The following is an 8,109-nucleotide window of genomic DNA, read 5'->3' as shown; positions in this document are numbered from 1 at the left end:
AAAGTGTTGTTTACATACCCTTCCTTCTGAAAAGTCAGGGAGTCTCCCTGTGGTTCTCACTAACGAAGCCGACCATGATGTGACTATTCCAAGACGATGTGTCATTGCTGATATTCATGCAATGGAATCTGTGCTTTCACCTAATGAAAGTCTATCAAAGTCTGATCCCCAGAGTGTTAAGCCAGAAGGGTCCAAAGAGCCAAAGATTGCTGTTAACTTTGGTGATTCACCATTGTCACAAGAGTGGAAAGGCCGTATTACTAATTGGCTTAAAGAAATGCCTGAAGTCTTTGCTCAGCATGACCTGGACTTTGGAAGGACTCAGAAAGTGAAGCATAGTATCAAGCTAAAGGATGAAACACCCTTTAAGCAAAGAGCCAGGCCCATCCACCCACAAGATCTCGGAGCCGTATGTAAGCATCTCCAGGAACTCTTGTCGAGCGGTGTTATCCGTGAGTCAGAGTCTTCTTTCTCTTCATCCATAGTGGTGGTAAGGAAAAAGAATGGCGATGTCCGTCTTTGCATAGATTACAGGAAGTTGAATCTGCAAACAATCAAGGATGCGTACGCTCTGCCTAATCTTGAAGAGACTTTTGCCGCTCTGAATGAAGAAGAGTTTAATTAATCAAAATATAAATGATTCAAGTATAATCGATGTGAATATAGCCATTTATGTATTAAGTTATTCCACTATTATAATCATGTGTATTTGCCTGCATGTATAGACATCTGTATGAGAATGGAATGTGCAGACATATGGTGAAGTACATGATAAGCACATGATGGCACATAATGGGGCCCTTATTTTCACAGAACATAAAATTAAGGCCTCATGTGTGCATCGTGATCCCATAACAAATATGAATTAAATGTATTGAACACGCCTAGAGAAAAAACTGTATATAAGAGGGTACAGAAAAAGATTCGAGAGATTGCTCTGCAGAGTTCTCTCAGATTTTATTGTCTCTGAAAATAAAATCTCTTCTGGCATCAAAACCCCAAGACTCGGAGAAAGATTCTTCACAGCAGCGGCAGAAGCCACCACAAATTGGCACCCAACGTGGGGCTGGAAAGGAGCAGGGGTGGAAGACCACTTTGTGCTGGCTTGACAAACAACACGGTGGCCACTACAATAAGGTAAGCAGATTTTGCTTATATACTTAGTGTTGTTCGCCCGGTATGCCCTTGGTGGTAAGGACACTCGAAATTTGCTCCTCCAAATTTAAAGAACAAAAAAAAAAAAAAAAGAGGGTTTTGATTCCAGAATAACTAATTGCATGCAATGGTCTGTGTTTATTGTTAAGTGGGCCTTTGAAGGATAGCAATAATCATTAAGCAGATAAAATATAAGGAAGCGCGCAAAGTCCTGTGGATTCCGCTCTGTCAAAAGTTGTAAGGAAAGTACAGAGGTCTGAACGGATAGGCAAAAATTCCTGCAGGGTACTGCTTTTTTACTGTGTTGAGGAAGTGTATCAGTGAAAGAGCGAGTAGAACTGACAGGTCACTCAGGAAGAGTGTAGTGGAGTCTGTTTTAAAGTATGTTTTAATGTATGTGTCTGTGTCTGTGTCTGTGTGAATGACTATGGTTGTATGAAAACAATAAATTCCGTATCAGGTGGACAAAAGCTGCGCACCCCTCCTGGGCCGTCACTTAAGTGTGACCTGGCAGAGTCGGACGCAGTTAGTGCCGCACCTTAGAGGGATGAATGAATGTATGAGCCCTATAAATAAAGGGACAAAGAATGAATGTATGAGCCCTGTGAATAAATGGACTAGAAGGAGTGAATGTGTTTAGAAAAATTGTTTCAATAAAGACTGGATCAAGATATTGGCATTGTAGATTTTTTCGTACATATTTGAATGCATATATTGTGTGACGGAGATAGGGAGAATATTTAGGAAACTAATGCAGTTCAGATAGTAGAATATAATAGAGGTATATGCCCTAAGTTAAATAATTAATTTGCTGATAAAATAATTTTTATAACAGAAACAAAGAATATATAGGTCTTAGTTATTGGTTGGCACTTTTGGATGCTAAGTGATCAAAAATAGGATTTAGAGTATAAATTCACTTTATAATATATCAAAAATGTGCACACTCATGTGATATAATAAATACTAGACTTAAAAGTGCATGGTACAGAAGAAAATAGGAGAAAGTGGTTAAAAGATGCTAATTAAGTTAGGGAGAATATATAGTAAGTTAAATTATTGTATAAAAATATATATTGAGCTTTAAATATAGGATTGTCATATTATTGGAAAAATTATGGCAGCCACTCCGGTGGAAATATTAGGAGTAAAATATCCATTGTGTAAAGAACTGGTAGACAAGCTCTCAAACAAATGGCAGCAGAGAACTAAAAATATGATGACAAATTGGCCAAAGGAAGGGACATTTGATGTAGCATTGTGCAAGGAAATGGAAACTATGATAAAAAATTATAAAACTAAAGGAAATAGTAAAAAAAGAGAAAAGAGAGCGGTAAAAAGGGAAAAAGAGAAAGAAGTGCTAGCCTTGTTCAAAAAGGAAGGAGAAGACTCATTGAAAAGTATAAAACAGGCAAGAAAAATACTAAAAGAGGCAGACAAAGAGACAAAGAAAAAAGAAGAGTTGTTTTCTAAACCACCCCCATATCTGCCCCCAGAGGGACAGTTCCCAATACTTAAGGGTACTGTAGAAGTGTCTGGAGAAATGCAAATGGAAGGACAAGTAGAATTGGAAGAAAAACAAAAAGAACCAGATGTAAGACCAAAGAGGCGACAGAATAAACAGAGTGAGGGATATTTACCTTTAGATTCTTATAAACAGGCACGCATAGCATTAGAAATGATGAAAGCAAATTATGAAGTAAAAACAGGAAATGAGGAAATGTTAGAAAAGATGAGGAGAGAAGATAAGGAGATTGAAACACAGGCAGAGGCTATGGAAGCAGAAATAGGAAGGAAAATTAAAGAAACAGAAAAATTAATACAAGATGCAGATAAACTGGTGAGAGATAGAAGTAAACTATTAGAAAGCAAAGAGGACGTGAGTGAAGGGGAGGAGCCATCATTTGATAAAGGAACATGGGGACAGGGAAGAGAAAAAGGAAGACTTAGACCACTGGCTGCACAACTCCCGACTTTAATTAAGGGTACACAGGGACAATATGTCCCCAGGGTCTCACAGGACCTTGAGGGGCTGGTCACTCGCCTCCCAGACATCCATGAGGGGGCTAGGAAGTGGATTTAGGTGTTTGAAGAAGAAACTATGGGCAAACTTTTAGCTGTAGGAGACATTAAAGCACTGCTGGCAAAGATTACAGGAGGGGCAAAGATGGAAGAAATTCTTCAAGCATCCAATCTGGACAAAGCTGTGGACTCTCACTACATGGATGCAACTGTTTTTTATGCATTCCGTCCAGCAGTGTGGCAGGCACTGCGTGCTGAGTACCTGATCAGACTAGACCCTAAATCATTAAAGGGAGAACAGCTGAGGGAAACAGAAAATCCAACCACATATGTCCAGAGACAGCTGAAAAGATGGAAGCAAGAAACTGAAGGGAATCCAGAAGGAGACCCATTAAGTTGAGGTGGTGCCGGCGGCACCACTTGCAGATTTGAATGATAACAGCGAAAAGAACTTAAAATGCTCCTTCATACTTGATCGTACATATAAGAGTAACACAGCATATAAATCTGTAAAGGGTCTACTTTTATTTGTGTACACTCACAATATCAACAAAACATTGTGCTTTTGCAAAATAAAGAAAATAAACAGGGTGTGCTTTTAGCCGTCTCATTCTCCGCGGTAGGGAAATTTAGGACCAATGATGAAAAAAGCAAAACAAAGCAAATAGGAACCAACAGAACATCCGTAGATTTTTTATTCAGCTGACAAAAATGACATCAAAATTTTCTGTGCAACCAGTTTGATGGGAATTCCTCAGGAAGTAGTTATCAATCAAAAGAAACTGATGCAGATGAATACAACATCTGAATTAATAAACAATACTGAGACTGAACTATTTAAGGAAGTAGAGCGTCAGGTACCAACTGAAATATGGTCTCAACATGATTCGGATGTAGGATTGATAAAATCAGCAAACCCAGTGAGAGTACAACTTAAGCCAGATGCACGTCTGCCCAGAAAGTCACAATACCTTTTGCGTCCTGATGCTGAAACGGGTATAAAAAACACTATTGAAGGTTTAGTGAAGGCAGGAGTATTAATAGAAACATCTAGTTATTGTAACACTCCAATTATGCCTGTAATCAAAGCAGACAAAAACAGATGGCGTCTTGTTCATGACCTACGAGCAATCAATGATATAGTAGAGGATTTGCCAGCTGAGGTACCAAACCCGCACACGTTACTGACGAATGTCCCTCCTGATGCTAAATACTTTACAGTAATTGATCTCTGTTCGGCCTACTTCAGTGTTCCATTAGCAGAGGAAAGTAGATATTTATTTGCATTTACATATGCGGGTAAACAGTATACCTACACCAGAATTCCTCAAGGGTTTAAACATTCGCCACATTTATTTAATAAAATCCTTAAAGCTGATTTAGAGGATCTTATGATAGACAGTACTCTTTTACAGTATGTAGATGATTTGATTATTTGTTCTACATCACTAGAACAATGCCACAGAGATTCTATTAAGGTCCTAACGAAATTAGCACAAGGATGGCACAAAGTATCCAAGACCAAAATACAATATTGCCAGTCTCAAGTTGAATACTTAGGATGATTGATTGCATTTGGCACACGAGCTATAGCTCCAGCTCAGTTGGAAGGCATAAGTAAAACACCACTGCCTCAAACGGTAGGACAAATGATGACTTTTCTAGGGATGACCGGCTTTAGTGCTGATTGGATAGAGGACTATGCAGCAAAAACAGCTCCATTGAGAGAAATCATGAAACAAGCAGGAATACAAAAGGCCCCTTCCCTCGGAAATCCTGAATACAATAAACAATTTCATCCATATGTCGCAAATAGAGTTGATGGTTATGCATCAGCTGTATTGATGCAAGAGGCTTGTAGTAGAAGGAAAAAACAGCCTATAGCTTACTACAGTACAAAGATGGATGTCGGCTCAATTTTTGAGTGGACTTTGCTGTTCCAATTCGCATGAACAGTATACGAATGGAGCGACTGAGTGGAGCACACATGCTCTCGACAGACGGCACCCCGGTTGGGAAACACTGCTCTAGAGCAATTGCAAATGGAACTTCAATCTTATATGAAGAAATTAACTGCCATACATAACGCTATCTATTTACAGGAAACAAGAAAAGAGCACTGTGAGGAAACAGAGACAGAATGTCCAATTGTTCCAGGTGACCAAGTATATCTGAGGGTATTCCGGAGAAAGTGGAATGAGCCCAGGAGAGAGGGACCCTACAAAGTCGTGAGAGCTACTCCAACAGCAGTCCAAGTGGAGGGAAGTACAACCTGGTATCATCTAAACCACTGTACGAGAGTTCCCAAAATAAGGACGGAAAGAGAAGGAAACAGACAAGCAGATAACTCAGGAGAAAGTGACGAGGAGAGACCAGTGACACAAGATGAAGTGCAAACTGATGAGAGCTCAAAAAAAGATCCACAAGGAGCTCACATTCTCCTGTCAGACAAACAGGAGAGGAGAGAGAATGAGTCTGACAACATATCTGAAGATGTGTGTTTGATTAGGGTTGGAGCTAAACTCTGCAGGACACCGGCCATCGAGGACCAAGTTTGGGCAACCCTGGTCTAATGCAATGGGGTTAGATGTAGTGAGATTGGGAGGTAAATGCTTTATAGAAAGAGGTAGAGAGATAAATGTCTTTAGAAACTGTACCCAAAAAATGGCATATTGCCCATATTGGTGCCAGTTTCTCCAATCTACAACAATTGGGTATGTTTTTAGGAATTGCAGTATTGATAGGAGGATTACTATTTTACTGTGTACTTCCTATATTGAGGTCACTAGTTATCAAAGCCACAGCTAAGCAAATTAAAATTATAAGATGTCAAGATGATGGGAAATTGATTTTTTAGAGTAACCAAAATGGCCCTCTAATGCGTCTGGGCTGAAGATCAACTATGCAATTTTTTTGTGATGTTACATGCTTTATGTCTTGAATTTTTATTTCTGTTGTATACTACATAACTGTGACAACCACAGGGAAGCGCTGAACCAATTGCACGCTCATGCTTATAACATTGTTTTATCTTAAATCAAATTTTATCAAAAATAAAGAGAAGGGATATTTTACTCCCTCCTAGTCAAGTGTGGGGGGAGAGGTTTGGTGCTGCTGCTCTGCCAGAGTTGACTCTGAGAAAGATTCTTCACAGCAGCGGCAGAAGCCACCACATGAATGGTTCAAAATGGTTTACCGTGCTTGACTTGAAGTCGGGGTATTTCCAAATCGAAGTAGAGGAATCCGATAAACCCAAAACCGCTTTCGTGTGTCCCTTATGATTTTGGGAATTCAACAGGATGCCACAAGGAGTGACCAACGCGCAGAGTACTTTCCAACGGTTAATGGAGAAGTGCATGGGCGATATCAACTTGAAGGAAGTACTTGTGTTTTTAGACGACTTGATTGTGTTTTCACAAACTCTAGAAGAACACGATAGACGGTTGTTGAGAGTTCTCACTCGGTTAAAGGAATATGGGCTGAAACTTTCACCGGAGAAATGTTGGTTTTTCCAAACTTCTGTGAAATATCTTGGACAAATCGTGTCCGAACATGGAGTTGAAACCGATCCTGAGAAGATTGAGGCCATAAAAACCTGGCCATGTCCTAAAAACCTGAAGGAGCTAAGATCATTCTTAGGATTTTCCGGTTACTATCGGAGGTTTATAAAGGACTACGCCCAGATTGTGAAACCGTTGAATGAGCTGACCTCTGCTTATCCTCCTTTGAGAAAAGGGAGCAAAAAACCTGGAAAAGAAGGTCAATACCACAACCCCAAAGAGTAGTTTGGCAGTCGTTGGACATCCTCTTGTCAGACATCGCTCTCTCTCGCGCTCTCTCTCGCTCTCTCTTTCTCTCTCTCTCGCTCTCTCTTGCGCTCTCTCGCGCTCTCTCTCGCTCTCTCTCGCTCTCGCTCGCTCTCTCGCTCTCTCTCTCTCTCGCTCTCTCTCTCTCTCGCTCTCTATGCACAATCAGCTTGTAACACTCCAAAGAGAAAGGAAAACTTGAAATCGCATCATATGACCCCTTTAAAAGTACTATACTTACCATAATACTTGTTTGTGAGTTTCCAGTGATTACTCATCTCTAGAGAGCCGCTCCTATATTTTCTGATTCGCAGTTAGTAGGTGGTGAATACAAACAGCGGTGTCAATGATATTATGAGTGATGCTTAAATACACTTTACACATCCCAAAAATACACTTTACTGAACAAAGCGTGTACTCCGTGCTACATTTGTCTCACAAAGAAGAAAGTATTTCGAGCACACGAAAATCAATTTTGCATTTAAAATAAGTTTTTGGATTTGTGCAGACCTCTTTTGTGCGTGCAATGTTTTACTAGCTTGCTCACCTGATGCCTGCCCTCAGTGCTCTCTAAATGCCAAATGGCTTTCTTGCTCAATACAACCCAGCGTTACAATATGCCATAATTCCAGCCAATTAGAGACGAGGCTGCTAAATTCTGATTGGCTGCCTTGACAACCATTAACAACATTCCTCGACAGCAGAAGAGGAAAAATACAGTGCATGCATAATTATTATGCAAGTTGATATTCTGATCATATTTTTTTTCCAAGCACATTTTACCAATTCCAAACAGCATCAATCTTAATACCTACTATTAATCTTGTATTTAATCATTTATAATTGATATATAATTATTCATGAAGGCTGGAAGTGAAAAATGTCTTATATTCAGGTGTGCATAATTATTAAGCAGATTTTATTTTACAGATAAAATGAGCCAAACAAAAAAGAGATTTAACTCAGACTGAAAGTCAAAAATTATTAAATGCCCATGAGAAATATTCAAAACTAGTACAATACTAGAAATTGCAACGTTAATGCATAACTATTGGACAGCAAAATGCTCAGTGGGTCAGCAGGGTCAGTCAAAAACATGTGGAGAAGAAAAGATGCATGTTAACTG

Source organism: Sinocyclocheilus anshuiensis, unplaced genomic scaffold (assembly GCF_001515605.1).
Source record: "Sinocyclocheilus anshuiensis isolate Anshui unplaced genomic scaffold, SAMN03320099.WGS_v1.1 scaffold2394, whole genome shotgun sequence".
Taxonomy (NCBI): Eukaryota; Metazoa; Chordata; class Actinopteri; order Cypriniformes; family Cyprinidae; genus Sinocyclocheilus; species Sinocyclocheilus anshuiensis.
This window is presented reverse-complemented; position numbering follows the sequence as displayed.